Source organism: Perognathus longimembris, chromosome 12, assembly GCF_023159225.1.
Source record: "Perognathus longimembris pacificus isolate PPM17 chromosome 12, ASM2315922v1, whole genome shotgun sequence".
In the NCBI taxonomy this organism is placed as follows: domain Eukaryota; kingdom Metazoa; phylum Chordata; class Mammalia; order Rodentia; family Heteromyidae; genus Perognathus; species Perognathus longimembris.
The window spans coordinates 7,372,456-7,391,914 of NC_063172.1; the positions used below are offsets into that span (position 1 = coordinate 7,372,456).

The window sequence follows — 19,459 nt, forward strand, 5'->3', positions numbered from 1 at the left end:
ACAGTTTTATGTTTATAGAAAAATTGAACAGGATACAGGATTTCCATACATCCCCTTCCACATTCACATTTTTTTCCCCTAGTACTCACGGCTTACGTTAGTGTGCGCGTGTGTTACAATGGCTGATGTATTATTATTTGCTCAGCATCATAGTTTACATACGGCTCACGCTCCGTGTTGTGCAGTTAGGCCCGTGGGTTTGGAATTGAACAGTATCGTGAATCTGCCATCTAGTTTCATGTGAAATAGTTTCACTGCCCTGAAACATTCCCTGTGCTCTTGTCTATTAGAAATTATTTGGAAACAGCATGCGCGGCCTTCAAATGAGCCCCGGAAAGCATTTGTAAACAACCTATTATGTCATTCTGGGCCTGCTGGGAGATGTATGAAGAGTGGTACCCCATAATAACAGACTCCTGTGCTTGTCTGAATTCAAATGTGCTGGAGGTTCACGTTCAGCGTTGACTCTTCTTTTATAAGAAGGAGAAGGAGAGAACACACACAGCCTCATTGCCTACCGGAAGTGAACAAGCTGTTTTCCAGAGGACAAGAGGGGCTGTGACAAGTGACCTTTCAATGAGGCCCGATCTCAAGCTGGGTCTCCCATTAAACCACGAGAAGAGTAGGCACTCAGAGTCCATAGGCCGAAAGAGGAGCTACCATCTTCCCTGTGTACATGCTCATACCCTCAGGCGAGGGAAAGTTCTAGACCAAGTGATCTCCAGGGTGGCTCTCCCAAAGCCTGTGGCTGTGACTGCTCCCCAGCCCATGGGCACAGGCCCACCCTCATTGAGAGACCCACAAGGACAACGCAGAAATACGCAGCTCCTTTCCCAGGGATTTGTTTCCATTCTGATTGCTATGGACTGCCTGGACCAGCTCTCCTCAGAAGCCTGAAGGACATCGATGACTTTAAATTCTGGATTCCACACCCCCCGCCCCCCACTGAGTCCTTTTCTCAGTTCAATGTGGTCAGATCTGGCAGGTCCGTGTCCCCCTGTGACTTCGGGGTAACACTGATGGAAGCACTGCATGTGATAGAAGCCTCACCCATCTGGGTTTGCCCCCCCTCCGAAGGAGGATTAGCTAGGGTAGAGGGAGGCATGCCAGAAAACATTATTCTATAGATTCTCAGTTACAGATACGGTTGTTATAACCCAACTTTCCCTTCTACCCACTGGCTGGAATTGCCAAGGTTCATTTTCCTGGGGATGAAAGGGACATTGGCATCCCAATGGCTAGGCTCTCTTGTCTCGTTCTCTGATGAAATCAAGCCTTCTCTTCATGCTTCCATTGGAAATTGCCAGCTGGCTGAGTCTCTCAGCCAGTCTCTGCCTCTCAGAAGGAAGCCTGAAACACATGTCTACATGTAGATTGTCCCCTTGGCTGCTCTTCTGGTCTCCCTAATGCTACCTGAGCCCCCCCATCCCCAGTCTTGCTGCTCTAACTTTCTGACACTAAGTGGAGAGTGGATGACTTCCTTGCTTGCTTATGGTGAACCGCTACCCAAGGCCTGCCTTCAGGCTATAGGTGCTCAATGGGTTCACATAGACACCTGCCCTGCAAGGCTATGGTAAAAGAGTGAGACCATGGAAGGAAACAGAGAGGGAGAGGATTAGAATAAGAGGGTGTGGCCGTCCAGAGTAGAAAGATTAGGGCCAGGTCAAGTTAAATACGGAGTTAGGCCTGCTAAGAAAAGATCTGGCCTCAATGCTTAGCTTGGTTGGCAGGAATATTTATTGAATGATATTTGTAGAATATCAGTAACTTAGTAACAGTTCTCTGATGACTTCTGTTTTTCCTCTCATTTCTTTCAATATTCCCAGATAACAGGTGAGAGCACCGAGGCCTAGAGAGGCACTTTGCAAGAACTGCTAGGCCCTAGAGGAGCCAAGAGGCTCCATGAGAAGCTGAGTTATCAAGTTCTTAACTCTTCCCATCATCCACCTGGGATGCACACGGGAGATGGGTAGAGAAAGCATTGATGAGGGACATCGGGTGTTCTGGGGCTAGCCAGGAAGACAGTATAGGCCAGATGACGAGAGCAGGAAGCTAGCAATGAGTTCAGAGATGGAAGAAACCAAGAGGAAGTTGAGGCGGCCTCGGTCTTAAGGGAATCCATAAAGCCTTCACCTGGATGCTGGGAGCCACTTTAAAATCTCCCACAGAGCCTTGAAAAAATAGACGCATTCTGTGTACGTTAGAGCCTCTAGCAACTATGTTGAGAAGAAACTGCGCAAGAGGAAAAATCAGACTTGACCAGTCAGAAAGTAGGCTGCCGGTATGCTTTTGCCCAGGGTTATTAGCAAGCCTGATTTCGGCCACATAGCTCATTTATATAGGTGGGCAGATCCAGAAGTCATGGCTAGCCTTAGATAAACTGTCCCCTGAGGGAAAGCACCTGTAGTTTCTTTTTCCATTTTACAGAAGGGGAAACTGAGGCACAGAGAGTTTTTGTCAAACTACAGTAAGAGGTAAGCCCCAAGAACTTGGGAGTGGGAGTGGGTGGAGCTATGCCTGCTCCCTAGTATCTTACCACACTGTGGAACACATCATACGTGCCCCAGGGCCTTGTGGGAGCTTGCTCTGATGGGAGCATCCACCAGGTTCTTTCAGTGGACTGGGAGGGATATGTTCCTGATGCTTGGTCTTTTGGACAATGTGAAGGATAATCAATACCTGACACTTGGGTTGTTGGATGTTTGGGGCCTCATTTTCCTCTGTTTTCCTATCTCTGAGGTCCTCAGACATAAAAATGCCTCCTAAGCCTAGAATGGCAAGGAAGGGAGGAGGAGAAAGTAAACAGCAGGAGGAAGATGACACTGGGTGCTTGGAGAACATCTTCCTACTTGCCTTTGTGCATCGCTCTTCCCGTGAAAGCCAAATTATGATCAAGCACCTTGGGAAGAAACAACACCTTTCAACAGTTAGGGCCCATGCTGCAAAGGGTCGTCAATGTACATCTGCCTGTACTCATCCTTAGAATAACTGTGCAGACATCTGCATTTGCCACTGGGGCCCTGGGCTCAGAGGCTGTTTGAGGCCTGTGCCCCGGGGTTCAACATCTCTGTCCTTTTGCAGATGGCAGCACCACCCAGGCAGGGTCTGTGAGAACCTGTTTAATCTGTCAGGGACGTGGTATCGTGTGTTTACTTGCTTCCTGGCCTCCATTCTTTCTGGCACATCTGCACAGTGTCTCTCCTTCCCCTGCCTCCCTCCCTCCTATCCCCGCCACCTCTTCATTCTTAGCATCCTCCAGTCTCTGCCTGCCTCTCCATATCCAGCCACTTAACCTGCAGCTGACTTATACTCTTTATGCATCGTCAGAAACATTAAAATAGCATTTTAATGGGGGAAAAGGCTTATGCAAGTAACCTTTAATAAATGTTGACATCTTGGGACACCCCAAATGGGATTCTGACATTTGAGACTCTTTTTTTTTTTTTCTGGCACAGGAAAGTACATAGAAAATTTAGGAAATGTGAATAATGAGCAAATCATTTTCACAAAATGCCATTTAAAAAATAAAAGCTGTTATAAGTCGGGAAGCTTCTTACCATTCTGTTCAATTCTAACACATTCAAAACATGCAAAAGGAAAAAGAAAAATCAAGGAGCTCCAAAGTTTGGGTGAAATGTATCACACAAGGAAATGGAAATCAATTTAACCAACTAGTGGAAGTAAATCAGAGTCCTGAAACACGCCGCCTCTGTGTTTTGTTTCAGCAAGAACTGTTTGAGAGAGTAAAGAGTGCGTCCTGGGATGTTGTGCTTTTATGGAAAAGATTTCTCTAGAAACTATGTGACCTCTTAAATTACCGTGGAATTTGCTAGAATTGTAGTTCAAGGTGTTTGATTTTGGCATCATCTCTTCTGCTTCCCAAATGACCACACACATGCACACATAAACACACTCACAGAGAAAGAGTGAGATGTGATATAAATATATCACTATGTGATATAAATATGCATTGCCTCTTTGTTCACATTAGATATGTTTTTCCTTCAAAAAACTCCAAGGACTTAGAGATAGATGCACGGACAGACAGGCAGGCAGAGAGAGAGGGATGGTTAGATAGTTGGAATTTAGCTGAACATGAAGGGGATGAAAGTCCTTAGAAGTTAAGAGGAAGGTAGTCGTTTTAACAGTTGTTATACCGTTGAACCATTTTCTCTGGGAATTACTTTTTTTTTTTTTTGGCCAGTCCTGGGCTTTGGACTCAGGGCCTGAGCACTGTCCCTGGCTTCTTTTTTTGCTCAAGGCTAACACTCTGCCACTTGAGCCACAGCGCCACTTCTGGCCATTTTCTATATATGTGGTGCTGGAGAATCGAACCCAGGGCTTCATGTATACGAGGCAAGCACTCTTGCCACTAGGCCATATCCCCAGCCCCGGGAATTACTTTTTAACTCTCTATGAATCTCATCGAGAAACAGGAATGACCCTTTTGAGCTAAGTAGCCAGCAAACGATCATAGATAATCTGTTACTTATGGTAACCTCTTGCCCTGTACAATTTATTGGAGACCTATTTTAAATTCAAAGCAAATGTCTTGGTCCCTTAAGGATGGTGACTGACCATGAAACAGCATCTGGGAGCATCTACTTTGTGCGCAACACTGCCCTCTATGAGTTTTTATGTGAGACTCATCCCTACTTCATGTAGACCCCAAGGCCCAGAGAGAGGAAACGGTTTTTCCAGGTAACAGACTGCCACTAGGAAGGAAGGAGGAAGTGTCCTGGGTTCATGTAGTGCCTTGCTCCCAAGGTCCCCGCCCCCTTTGTGCCAGCAACAAGACTAGGCTCATATGCCAGTTTGTCTACCGTGCTTGGTTGCTGAGGTCTAGGGCTGGGTGAGGCTGGCAGTCACATCAGCAGCTGTCTGTGGGGCCTGGGTGGCCTACTCAGCGTCTCGGTCCATGAGTAGCGCCTAGGTCCATGACATTCCAGCCCTATGTCATTGCCACCAGATCAGCGGGAATTGATGGTATCTTAGGTAATAGTAGTTTCTGTTTGTTTGTTTGTTTGTTTTTTTGCTAGTCCCTAGGCTTGAACTCAGGGCCTGAGCACTGTCCCTGGCTTCTTTTTGCTCAAGGCTAGCACTCTACCACTTGAGCCACAGAGCCACTTCCAGCCTTTTCTGTTTATATGGTGCTGAGGAATCGAACCCAGGGCTTCATGCATGCAAGGCAAGCACTCTACCATTAAGCCACATTCCCAGCCCTGGTAATAGTAGTTTTAATGAAGAATACACCAGGGGGGAAAAAAATCATTGGTACCTCCAGAGATGATCTGCCTCTTTCATTGCTCTGTCTATTGCTCTGTCTCTCTCTTTCCCCCTCTATCTCATTCACACACATATGATTGTTTTCTTCCTTTCTTTTCAGTGCTTTTTCTTTCAAGTGTCATTACCATGACAAAATCCCACTGGCTACTTTGGGCCATCTAAAGCCACCGCTCTGGCCCCTTCTGGATTTCTCTTCTTTTGAATGTCTCCTGTGGTCAAATCTCACCCATCAAATCACACCCTTGCAGAGGTTCTCTGCATGTTCGTCTGGTTTTGGATCTCAAATGACATCTGTAGAATCTGCTCAAGCATGGTGACACCGACGTTTCACTCACCTGAGGTGGGGTGCACACACAGCATGTCTACTTTAGGTTCCCATGCCTGGTCTCTATATTTTCCCATGGTTAGGTGTCTGGGTGCTTGTGTTTGCAACGAACAGGAATGGGCACATCTGACTCCAGCTTGGAAAATAAAGAAGAAATATTGGACAATAACAGAGTTACTACCTGGGGGAGGTTTTATGTTACTGTCTTAAATTATTTAGGTGCCTCTGCAAAATCTGGCTTTTCTTTTTGTTTCTTTCTTTACAGTATAAAAGACAATTTTCTTTGGTGTAAATTTAGTTTCTCTGAAGACAAATACTGGGGTGTTGAATCTCACTACACAGGACCAGAAGTGATTCAATTCCATGCAAGTGAAATCTGGACACTCACATGTCCATCATCCAAGTGATAGTATACACAGAGCCCAGGGCAGAAATCAGCATTGTGCCAGGGCTATTGGACCATCTTGCTTAGTCCCCACATAGTCTTGGGCACAGACAAAGGAGTTCCCTTCCCCTGGAAGATGAGGTGTTAGGGACAGGGTTCAGGAACAGGAAGACCACAGTGGATGAGTGGGGCTGTACTTGAGTTGGCGTGTGTCCATGATCTGTGCCCAGTGTCTTGCTCCTGGTGACCACAGAATGTGGCGAGTCAGTTCCTGTCCTCGGGAGTTTTATTTGTTTCTAGTCTTCAGAGCGCTGTGACATCCCTTAGGAGGACTCTGTTGCCAAGGCCAGAGCTGAGATGGTGAATTCTCCTTTGGGAAGTTCTGTCTAAACCAAACACAAGGTGAGTTCCAGAAGTACCTCATGGAGGAAAGGCCGTAAGATGGACCTGGGCAATTCAAGTCCACGGTGTTTGTGACGCTCCCAGGTGTACAAGACACCTATACCTGCTGTGTCTATGGCCAGTGACAGAGTGCGTATTTGGTGAGGCTTTAGAAAGGATCAGCAGTTTTCTTCCCTGCCTGAAGAACATAGCCTGAGGCCACACCCACCCTCTGCAGCGGTGGGAGGCGGTTTCCCAGACAGCAGCTGCCCAGGCACTAAGAATACCTGTAATGCCTGCAATGTCATCTATGAGCCTCTGGTTGCAGCTGCTGCTCTCCAACATAACATCCTGGTGCAGAACACTGGCTGGCATTTGAACAGAAACCCTCCAAATGGAGGTAGAGAGGAGAGAACTGAGACAGCTGTTTTCGAGATTCCTGACACGTGGTGGGCCGAGATGTTGTCTCTTGTCTGGTGGCTGTAGAGCAGTAGGGGAAGGTTTTTGGTGGGCTCCATTCCTCCACTGAGCACTGTGTACCCAAATGCATTCTGGCACCGTGGCTCGGCTTACTAGGCTGCTGAGACGTGGATGCACCTACAGGTGTTTTGTCAGTATAATGACCGGCCACTTACTGGGCACAGGGGCCCGGAGCACTTTTTACCTGGGTACCTATAGTGTGGAAGAGACTTTGCTCCCCTTCTCCTTTCCTCCTCCTCTTCCTCCTCCTTCTCTTCCTCCTCCTTCTCCTCCTCCTTCTTTGTGTGTGTGTGTGCGTGGGTGTGTGCGTGCGTGCGTGGGTATGTGTGTGGGTGTGTGTGTGCCAGTCCTGGGGCTTAATTAACTCAGGGCCTAGGAGCTGTTCCTGAGTGTTTTTGATCCAGGCTAGCCCTCTACCACTTGAGCCTCAGCGTTAGTTCTGGCTTTTTTGTTGTTGTTGTTATTGTTGGTTAATGGGAGATAAGAGTCTCAGAGACATTCCTACCCCGACTGGCTTCAAGCTGCGAATCTCAGATCTTGGAGTAGCTAGGCTTCCAGGTGTGAGCCACCAGCGCCCTGCTGCCTCTCTCCTGGTTGCCACGGCATCAACATCTATGGTGAGTGGTGAGAGGCGCTGAGTCAGACCCTCCATGTGCAGAAACCTTAGAGGTGTGTGCTCACCAAAGCCAGCAGGCTGGGAAATGGCAGCTAATACATTAGGGTCTGGCCCTTTGATATGCTAAGTCTTTAGGTCTGGCTTCTTGCAGAACCAAGAGCCTCAGTCCACCTACGTTGTCAGAATCAAGACAAGAAGAACTGGGGCTTTGTCTCAAAGGCATCTGCCACGCGAAAAGCAAGAGGGTGTGTTTCAAACCATCAGATCACAGATACTGGCAGCTCCTGGGGCTCTGGGTGACATTTGACTGTTTGCTGAAATGTTACCCAACGTTTCCCAGTTCTAAGTGCCAAAGTTTCTCCCCAACCGAGGAGCCACCTGGTTTGTTCTGCCATGGTGGAGACCAAATAGTTAAGAGGAATAACATGGTTAAGCTTGGATTCGCCCTCTTCCATTCACTTTATCTCCTCTAAAGAAAGAGGGCGTACTCATTTTTAGCATAATGAATATACCAAGCCAGGGCTTATTGGGCACTTAAAAATGTGCCAAGAAATCTCACCAAGCCCTCATAGCTATTGACATTTATAGTCTTTTGCATGTCACTGCACTCATTTTACTGAAGGACACACTGAGGATCAGAGAAGAACCTGGTCCTGGTGATGTCCAGATGAGGCTGTCCTGAAGATCAGATGTGTGCACTGGGAACCTTTGAGTCTTCTGACACAAGGTGCCTACACTTGTGACTTTTTCTTGGAGCTCCTCATTCTTTCTCATTTTAAAAACATTTTATTTGTACATTATGTACAAACCCTGTTATTTTGTGATTTTTGTCTTTGAGTAACTGCTTAACATCTTTACCATCTTGCTGTAACTGTCTGTAGTTGTTGTTGCTTAACCATTAATGATTACTTCTGCTGATTTCAAATGCTTATTTTATTTAAAAAGTGTCTTCTATCCTTACAAAATTAAGAACAAATGGAACTTGATCCGTTTCCACTTGGTTACCTATCATAGCAACGATGTGGATATTTTTCTTACTAATGTGATGAATTCTATGGGAATTCTTTTCTCATGTTGAGCTCTCTTCTAAAGGCTGTTCCTGGCATTCCCTTAAGAGTGTGTAAGGTTCCTTTCCTCCATCCTCTCCCCCCACATCCTTGCCAGCATTGTGGTTGCTCCCCTTTTTGATGCCTGCCATTCAGATGGATGAGATGGAATTTCAGTAATGATTCAATTTGCATATCCCTTTTTTTAGCTTTTACATCAACTTTATTCATAGAGCCAACCTGTGTGAGTTAAGAAGCCCCCACTTTGCCAACTGTGGTAGGAATCGTATTCCTTCTTAGATGTACCAAAATCTCATATTCAACAATGAGTTCTGGGTTGCAAAAGAGGATTTACTGTTTGCAGCTGTCCATAAGGCATTGTCACAAAACTAAACACACACACACACACACACACACACACACACACACACACACACACAGGGTGTTGAACATAACTTCATGTATTTTCTGTGGAAAACTATTCAGTTTATTTGCCATTTATTAATTGCATTATTTATTGTTTTGGTGCTTAATCTCTAGAGCTCTTTCTATTTTCTTTCCTTTTTGATTCTGGTTTTTTTTTTTTAATTCCGGAAATTGATTCCTTTGCTCTGCAGCAACTTGGATTTGATGCAATCTCATTTTTCAGTGTTTATTCTTATTTGGGGGATTCTGTTCAGAAAAGTATTTCCTATGCCTCTATCTTCCAGGGTTTCCCTTTTGTTGTTGCCCTCTAACAATGTCAAAGTTTTTAGGTTTACATTAAGATCTTTGATCCATTTGGAATTGGTTTTGCACAAGCTGAGAGCTATAGGTCTACTTTCAGTCTCTCTATACAGATACCCAGTTTTTCCAACACCATTTGTTGAAGAGATTATCTTCAATGAAAGTCTTTGGTGCCTTTGTCAAAAGTCACAAAGCTTTCATTGTGGAGGATTATTTCTGGGTCTTCTATTCCATTGATCTACCCAACTATTTTTGTGCCAGTATCATGCTATTTTTGTTACTTGGCACTGTAATATAAATTGCAGCCAGGTATTAGGATACCTCCAGCATTCTTTTATAAGCCAATTTCTCTTATCTACATAGATTCAAAAATACTCAACAAAGTATTTACAAACGAACTTCAACAGCATATTAAAATTATCACACCCTGTGATCACGTTGATTTCATTACAGAGGTGCAAGTTTGGTTCAACATGTGCAAATAAATTAATGTAACACAGCCATAAACAGCATAAAGGACAAAATTCTCACCCTTTTATCTCAATTGTTGTGGAAAAAGCCTATAACAGTATTCAGCATTAACTCATGATGCAAAGCCTCAAAGTAACTAGGAAAGGGAAGAACATACGAATGGTAAAGAAGAGATACAATAAACAAATAGCCAATATTGTCTTCAGTGATGGGAAACTTGAACAATTTCCCCTAAAGTTAGAAATGAGACAAGGTGTCAACTCTTCCCACTCTTGCTCAATAAAAAAATTCTTAATGGAAGCAATAAGATATGAGATAGAAACAAAAAGAGTTCACATAGGAAAGAAAGATTTAATTTTGTAGATGATATCATCCTATACTTAAAGAACCTGAAAGACTTGATAAAGATTTGATAAACACTTCTGACAAAGTAGTAGGATTTAGAAGAAACATTATGAAGAGAGTGTTAGCTTTTCTGTGTGCCAGTAATGGACAGACTGAGTGAAAAATAAATCAGAAAACAACTGCATTCATAGTAGCCTAAAACACACCTAGGAATAAACCTAACCAAGAAGGTGGAATGCCTATACAAGGACACACATACAATATTGAACGAAGAGCTGAAGAAGATACTAGAAAATAGAATGACTTTCCATGTTCATGGATCAGCAGAATTAGTATTGAGAAAATAACTATATTAACCCCAAATTCAATATATTCCTCATAAAATTCCAGTGTCATTCCTTCCAGAAGAATTAACCCTAAAATCCATTTGAAGCACAAAATCCCTTAAATAACAAAAGCAATCTTGAAAATTTCCAGTGTTTCTTAGAATCCGAGAAATGAAATCTTATCAGTTCCTTAATAGTTTAGAAAGAACTTGTAGTTTTTAACTGTAATCTTTCTACTCCATTATTTTAAAATAATTTTATAACTCGAATATTCTTTTAAATCTGTTTACTTATACTACTATGATATAGTAGTATATAACTCTCCATGATTGATAATTTAAAAGATTGAGATTAAAAATGTTTGTGTGTGTGATTATATAAACATTCTGGTGAAGTGTATTTATTTATACATGGTTCTTAGGTTTATTTTTCATTATCATCATCATCACCATTGCTATTTTAAAAATGAGACAATGTCTTCATATCTCAGGATTATAGGCACTTACCATGCATAGCTAAATTTTACTGTCAATTTATGCTTTTAATATTCTTAATTCAATTAAGATACCTTTGGAAAAGTTATATCAAAATATTCAGTTGAAACTACTAGCATCTGATCTTAGCAGCATTCAGTGTTATGCAATTTTTTTTCTGGCGCAAGTTGTACAAAACTCCTAGAGGGTCTTTCCAAAGCATGCAAAAACACCTGCAAGTTAGATTTCTTCCCTGTTTCATGTGCAGATCTCAGAACCCTTTATTATTTTTATCTTTCCCCTGTCACAATGTCTTAGATGTGTTTTAATGTATAGCAAATTGTTAAACTTACATTTTGTCTATAACTGTTTTAAAGAAAGTACAACTTATTGTAACCTACCTGTTTACCTGCTGTTTCTTTGATATTACGGTATCTCTCACCTCTGTGGGAACACATTCACTTTTCTTTGGGCTGACATAATGTTTTTGTGTTTTCTTCCTTTCATGCATTTTGTAATTGTTATTATAAAGGTGTTCTACAGAAGAGTTACAGTTACAAAGTCAGATTAAAAAGTACATTGCTTTCTCTCAGTTTTCCCTCCTGTCCTCACCCACAAGTTGTATAGTTCATTTTCAACATAATGTCTGCTACCTTTGTTCACCCTTTGTCCTTCCATTTCTGTTCCCTCAGAGACAGATAAACAGACAAAAAGAAAAGAAAACAACAACAACAACAAAGAAAATGCCTCTGGGTTCCATTCCCTGGAGTTCATTTTGTTTGATAAATGTTATGTTATATGATCAGATGCACATAGGCGTTGTACCTTTGTGTTCCTCTCCTAATAATATCATCCTTTGGTCTCAGTGTGTGTGAATGCCTAGAGACTTGTATACTTGTATAATTTATCATGTCTTTGATTTTTTTTTTGATGCAATACCAGACAACTACTCTGCAAGTGGTGGTGCTGTCCATGTCCTGAAAGGAGAAAGGCATACTTAACGCTCTTTTCCTGTCTAACAGAAGGGTTGGGAAAAGGATACAACCTATTTTTGCCTCAGAGTGGCTGGTTGGGTTCACATGATTGCCAGTGTCTTTGTGTTGGTCATTTTTCTGGCACGTTGAGTTCTTTAGAAAGAAAACCTGAGACGGATCTTAGCAGGCAGGCTGTTTGTTAGGGAAGCTCTTGAAACTGTCATGTGTGAAGGGGAAGGAAAGGAAGTGCCACAGAGGAGAGAGGAAGCTTTGTGGCACAGCATTCTCTACAAAGGCTTCTATCCCAAGTTGGGTCAAAAGAGCGGGGCCTGTGGTTCTCTGGGTTGCTGAGCCATTGGGCCACAGAGATGAGCACTGAGATGTGGGGCAAAGATATGAGCACCTCACACTCCTTGATGTTGGGTAGACCTAGGTGGTGTTGCATGGCACCCGGGCACAGTCAAGTCCTGTTGAATACCTGGATGGAGGGATTACTGGACAGTCAGCACTAAGTGAGCCGACCAAGTGTAATTAGTGCCCCCTCGCCTCACCCCATCTCCTTTCCTGAGGCCTGGGATTCTTTCTGACTGCTGCTGCCCTCTCAATCTCCCCTACCCAGCTTCCTTCAGAATGTCACTGCCTCCACTCTCTCCCATGACATGATGATTGATCTTGCACCTGCAGATACATACATATATATGTATACATACATATATACATATATATATACACATATATATGGGCACATATGGGATTTCCAAGCTGTGCATTGCCTCTCAGCAGCTGGAGACATTGCTGCATAACGGTTCCCTATCACCTTGTGTCATGTAGCTAGTGGACACCTGACCTTCAGAGCAGAGAAGATGAGGAGATTTCCATGATGGGGAATGAAACCAAGGGATGGTCTGGGGTTCCATGTTTACTTCCTATTGTGAAGGAGAGGTTTTCAAATAGACCAGATGCTTTTTTTTTAATGCTGCTGTGAGCCTGGAGTCAAGTCTAAGACTGGAGGGAGTCTTGTCTCCTTCAGTGTTTCCAGCATTCTCCAGGCCTTAGGTTCCTACTCACCTTAGGTTCATATGAATAAATGGAAACACTGAGGCTCAGAGAAGGCCAGACTTACCTAGAAGACTGAGCTGGGAAGGAGCAGGATCATAATCAAGACACTGATCCCAGGGGATCTTTGGTCCTGGTCTTTTGCTAGTGTCACACTGCCGAGTTTAGCCTGCACTACCACCTTCCTTCTGTCCTCTACCCCAACTCATCAGCTACTTGAAGTCAGAGTCTGCATTGTGTCTCTTTCCATGGGGTCTTAGCTCCTGTCTGTTTCTCCTCCAGAAGATCTGATCCCATCAAGAGTTTCTTAAAAATCCTGTACAACTTTTCACGTGAAAATTATATGTCAGCAGAACTGTTATTAGAGAAAAACACCTTCAAACGCTGCAAACTATGCGATACAGTTTGCCGTGCCTACTTTCCTGCCCTGGAGATATTTCAGGATTGTGCTTTGATGTAACTGGAATCTCATTCTCTGTCTAGGTAGTAACACAGGGAACAGAGGCTATGATGGGAAGAGAGACTCAGCCTGACCTCCTCTGAAGCCCACACAGGCCTCTCACATCCTCTAAGCACCAAACTGAGTAAAGGGAAGAAGGGTTCCTTGGAGATTTGGAAAATCATATCTGGGGTTTGAGGCTCACAGACACTGGTGGTGGTTTGCTTCTTTATGTCCACCACAGGAATGTCAGCACCCAAAACCAACTTTTGCCTATATACTGATTGTCCCACTGATTGTTGGCATGGGAAAACAAGCACGAAGGTGCTTTAGCAAACAAGAATATTTATTGGGGAATTAACAGGGAGGACTACAATGTGAATAGGCACAGCATGGAAACTGTTAATGCATTTGAAGGCCATGGGGTACAGAAAACTATTTAAAGGCAAAAAGCGAAGGATTAGGTACATCATCTTGAATAATAGTCTTTTGATATAATGATGTATAACAAGCATTTTCAAGGACCGATAACAAGGGCAGCATGTTCCAAGGTTGAACGTGCATCTTTGTGGAGGATGTTTTATGTGCGGCTGTGATGTCATAGTGGCCTTTGAACAGGACTGTGTTCCAGCATTCTTTTACAATTGTTCTTGCCATTATGTGTGCATGCCTATCTCCTTCATAACCTTCCCAACATTATTTCATAGTTTTTTTAGTCATGGCTTGGCATGAGTGGCTCTATTTTGATTCTGGCATCTTTCACTGGGGAGTTTTCGTTCTACTGTAACGTCTCTGCCTCTTTCCAGCACTGACAACTTTGATTTTCTTAACATTGTAGAGTACTGCAGTCTGGGAGCCCTACAGCCCCTTGGCAGAATATGATACCATCTGTGACCATCACTTCTTTAGAAAAGCTGGCACTTCTTAGGGGCCATGCACCAGTCCAGAACCAGGCCGGCTAAGCCTACGGACAGATGGGTGTGGCTCAGGCTCTCTGATGTAGTGTCTGCCTGCCTTACAAGCGTGGTGATCTGAGTCTGTTGGGATTGGTCTGACACAAGGAGTGAATATGGTGTCATGCCAACCTAGGTGTGAATCTTGCCCCTACCACTGCTCAGCAGTGCCGCCTCTACATCTGTAAATTCAGCAGGCGTGGATTGACTTCATATAGGAGCGCCCAGTGGATTCTGCGATGTATGTAATGCCCATAGTACTTTCAGTCACCTTCAAATTGCTTTTTGACCACTGTAACTACCTGTCTTTGATTTGCTCTATCTTTTGTTCTCTTGATTCTTAACTTTCTATCTAGATGCATGGTGCCCTCTCCTCTTCCACATCTTCTGCTACTCTACTCTTTCTCTCTGTCTCTGTCTCTGTCTCTGTCTGTCTATCTCTGTCTCTCTGTCTCTCTCTGTCTCTGTCTCTCTCTCTGTGTATGTGTAGAAATTATAGCATCAGTGTCCTCTCTCCCTCATATCCCTGCCTTGAAGTAGGCTGAGAAGAGCTGGATTCTGACCTGGGGTGGAAGGTAGGCCGAGCAGTGTCAGTCACACCTCTGTCTGCATTTCACCTTTAGAACAGGATGTGGAATGGGATGGGTATTGTGAGTATTAACTAAGTGAACTGAGTTCCCTCTCTGACATTTTCTCTCACTCAATTGCAGTACTGATGTACTGATTCCCTAGGAAAAAAATCACTCCTCTTAAGTTCAGTAAGCATGGCTGAAGCCTCTGTAGCACAGGAGCATGGAATAGGATCAAGAAGGCAGAAGGGGATGGAGGGGGGCATGCAGGCTGGAGTTCAGCATGACCCTCCCCTGGCTCTGGGAGTGAGAAGCATAAGAAGCCGCCAAGATGGCATTGTAGACTCAGTGGCCATTTAGTGTGAGAGCTGGAATCTCTTCCTGTGCTCTCTGATGCACAAGTTGATTGGCTCATATTGGGGAATCACTTCCTGTGTATGAAAGTGGCCACATATGTGAAGCAGGAATCAGAAAGCATCTCATTACCAAGTACACGGTGTGAGGATGAGAGGGGATGCAGTCTCTGTGGCGTCCTGACAGGACTCTGCTCTGGGGACTTCACTATCTCCTTCTCGGATGCTCAGCTGAGTGCCTGGGAAAGACATCTCCTTTCCTTCCCTGCCCATCCATGCTCATGAAGCTCTGAGGCTGGCAGAGCCTGTGCAGGGAGACTTGGGCAAGAAGGAGGAAACAGGCCAACTTTCCCCTTCCAGCCCGATGTCTGGGATGCAGTGGGTGTCGAATAAGCACTATCCTTTGTCCTTTTCTCCTTTCTTTGGGTTAAAAAGTAAAGCTAGTGCATCTATACATTGTCTTAATTAATATTACCACCACCAGTAATAGTACAACTGCAAGAATTTGCCACCCTTTGTATAATCATAGTCAGGGCTAAGCCAAAAAAATCACTTAAAAAAGGATGCCAAGATTTCCTCAGGAGTTCCAAGAAAAGAAATCAGGGGAACTTAACACAACCCAGCGGTAACAGCAACTAGAAAACACTTAATTTGGTGTGATATATTCCATGTCTTTGTCTCTAGAACAGTTAGCTGGATGAATAAATAGCTGTCTGCCCTCGGAAAGGGAACATAATATGCAATTAAAATTAAGGGCTTTCTAGCTAGGGGACCTGTTACATGAAATTATAGGAGGAAGCAATTGGAGAATATTATTGTTTCACATATTTAGGAATCAGGGTAATTAGGAGATGTCAAACACTGAGGGCCAGCAAGGCAGCGTGGAAGGGGAGGAGGGAGAAGGGTTTCCTCTGGCTACCTTGGGCCATCATTGAAGGTGGGCCTGCTATGTTGTCAGTGATAGGAGGAATTGTGAGGACTGTGACTGTGGAAATGAAACTCGCACAGAACTGAGATCCCCGGGTCACCCTCTGGCCTTTGCATTTTCTTTGTTTATTCTAAGCTTCTATTTCTCTCTCACATGGAAAGAAAACAAAACAAATCAGGGTTAATCATTCTGATGGCATAGGTTTGTTGTGAGAATTTAGCAATGAAATGATCCATGAAATGTGTTCCTAAAGTATACTAGGTCCTCTGCATGGATAGGTTTCACACAAACAGATTCAACCAATTATAGATAGAAAAATGGTTGAAAAAATTGCATATGTATGTACGCTTTGTCCTCATTATCCTCTAAGCAACACAACATCGCAACTTTGCATCACATTTACACAGTACTAGCCAGTGCAAGTAATCACAGCGTGATTTAAAACACTGCAGTGGGCTGTGTATATCTTACATGCAAACACTACACCCATTTTTAGAGAGGTCTTGAATCTGCAGCTATGTAGGTACTGATGGGTGTGCATGGACGCCTGGCTATCACTGTACTTGGAAGTACTAAGTCTGTGGATGGTATGAATTATTATTATTATTATCATCATCATTGATGTGAAAGGATATCTGCATGCAACTGAGAAAATGAAAAGCAGACACACAAGCCAGGTTACCCACGGCTCCCCTACAGTTAGTTATACTATATAGTTATTTAGTATATAACTGCTCTTGGCAGGAACTAAGGACAGGCGTTCCAGCTGAAGGGACTTGAGGATGAAAGGCCTTACCCCACAGAACAAGAACGCTGGTTTGGTGCGCTCCACTGCTCAGGGCCGTCATGCCGTTGGCACTTGGTGATGCTTGACTTGAAGTCAGTTATGAGCTGCTTCGGTGGTTAAAATGACTGCTGCTGTTCCAGATGTCACATCCTTGTGAAACTGCACTTAGAAACCAAAACACGAGTCTTTTCTTCTACCATAGATACCATTCGCAAATATTTTTTTTTCCATAGAGCTCCTACGGAAGGAACCTGTGAAGGGAGCTCTAGGTCTGCACTTACCTGGTTGAGTGGTAGGGACGTACATGAAGCAGGACACATTTGCTTGGGGTAGGAGAACACACGGGATGCATTTGCTCAGGGTAGGAGCAATGTAAGGCCTGACCCAGAAGCCTCTGTGACAAGGAGGGCTTCGGCATTGTGAGAAATATATTTCTTTCCTTTTAAATTACCACATCCGTGGTATTTTGGTATAGCATCGTAGCTAGACCAAAACACAAATGAAGATGAGTGTCGCAGGTAATGACCCTAGAGCACTTCCTTCCAAGAGCCAGTTCTGCAGGTTACATCATTGCTGACTGTCCTGACAAAGCTTTGCCACAAATCCCTCTGGTGCAGGTCTCAAGACTTGATCACAGCACAGCGCCAAAGGAAGGAGGCTACCTGGGGCAGTGGCCTAAAGTGTTTGCCATGGACAGAGGAGACATGGATGAATGGTCAGGCTGCATCCTTTGCTATTCACACTGCCATTTGTGGCTCACATGAGACCCAGTAGCTCAGGGGATCCAGACGATGTTTCTTGAGCCTTAAATGAACAGGGTTTTTGTTTTTGTCACGAGAGACAGGGCTGGGTTTTTGCCTGGTTTGTCCTAGGTTGGCCAAAGACAAATGCCGTCTTCTTTTTCTTGAGACATGTGTTTCTTGCTCTTAATAGAGCATTTCCTCAGGAGGTCTAGAGGTTGGCAAATCTTACTCCATAAGTAACAGTTATAAGCCTCGCCATTTTCCTCTCATTCTTGATGACTCAGTTCAGGGTCTTCTTCCATTGACAAGTCTCCTCCATCTTCCCAGAATGTCTGAGGGTCGGTGTGTGTGGGGGTGTCTCCCCCCTGCATTCCATAGCCCCCTGTGGACCTAATTTCCTGCCCTCACCATATGTAAGGGAGGACTTTGGCTTACCAGTGCTCAGAAAATACTTGGGTATATTGGACAACCCCAGGAGGGAGACTGTCAGTCCCATTCAGACAAAGGATTTAAGTTTCTGAGAGAATAGGTCATCCAAATTAATAAGTACTTGCCTGGATGCATGATCATTTCCAGTAGATTACATTGCAATTCCACAGAATCTCTTCTACCAAGGAAGAATGACTGGAGTGCAACAAAGAAACTTATCAGCCAACTTCTGAAATACATCACACCCATCACTCTGAGGGACATTGAGGAAGAAAAGGCTCCTTAGTTTCTTCCCTGATGAGAGTCAGACTGGAGATGAGGGGGGGCTGGGGGAAGATTCTTGTCTGCCCAGAGCTTTTTGTTCACAATATTCACAGCTGAAGGATGTAGTGTTGTGGGGAGGAAGCAGCAGGCAAATGCCGGACCCTGTGGAAGAACTGCAAAATGGAAAAGACAGAGAAGCCAAGAGCAGTTGTTTAAAGGTTGCATTCAGTGCTCAAGTTTCTTCTTAGCAAACTGCTGAAGCCTGAACAACGTCCTTTAGTTCTCTATGCTTCAGTCTGTTGGGAGATGGCTTCAGTGCAATGGTGATTTGTAGGCTGCATTGGGCATGAGAAATACTTGATGCAGCACCTAGGACATTGTTTAGCATCTGAGAAATTCTGCCTCTTGTCATTAATGTAATTGTTGTTTCCAGTAGCACCAGGAGGAAGGACATTCCTGGCAGAGGGCTGTGCTCTCCAGGATCTTCCGGCTTGGAGTGAGTGGGTGGTTCCACAGTGTAACTGGATTCCCCCACTGCTGAGGCCCAATGTTTGCCCCTTCCACGTTGATTGGGACTGTTTAAGACCAAGGAGAAAGACAGGGCTTTAATGGCACAAACAGAAAGGCTGCCGGGGAGCAGGTCAAGGGCTCACAAACAGCATCCCTGCTCCCCTAAACCAGGGGCTCTGGGAATGCTGCCCAGGGCAGGCATCTGAGGCCATGACAGGCCACCCCAATGATACCCATCCCTCCCACAGAGCCAGGTTTTTGCAAGAAGGTCCTTGCATTCATTCATTAATTCACCGATTTATTTATTGATCCACTCACCAAGCCATGCATCAAGTACCTGCTGTTGCCCAAACATTGGGGCTGGACACCAAGGGGTTGTCAAATACAAATTAATGTGCCTTACTCACTCATACATTCATTTAGTTGTGAAATGCTTACCCTGTGAGGTCCTTGTCATCCTGGGGATTGCTGTACTGGAGGTCTGAGTCCTTGGAGATCATGAGTAGGGGGGAGAGGAGGACAGCTGAAGTGCTGAAAGAGTCCTGATGACAGTCACCCTGGCTGGGAATCAGCTGAGCCCTGAGAGATGACTGA

General features: G+C 44.3%; 1 protein-coding gene and 1 non-coding gene across 2 annotated transcripts in view; one reads left to right on the top strand and one right to left on the bottom strand.

Moving 5' to 3' along the window:
* Kcnq3 (potassium voltage-gated channel subfamily Q member 3) overlaps window positions 1-19,459 on the top strand; it is a 229,357-nt gene that overhangs the window by 57,509 nt on the left and 152,389 nt on the right. The gene's annotated exons all lie outside the window — the stretch shown is intronic.
* On the bottom strand, window positions 8,805-8,933 carry LOC125361126. The gene has a single exon (XR_007212909.1). It is a non-coding gene; the product is annotated as a small nucleolar RNA SNORA40 (small nucleolar RNA).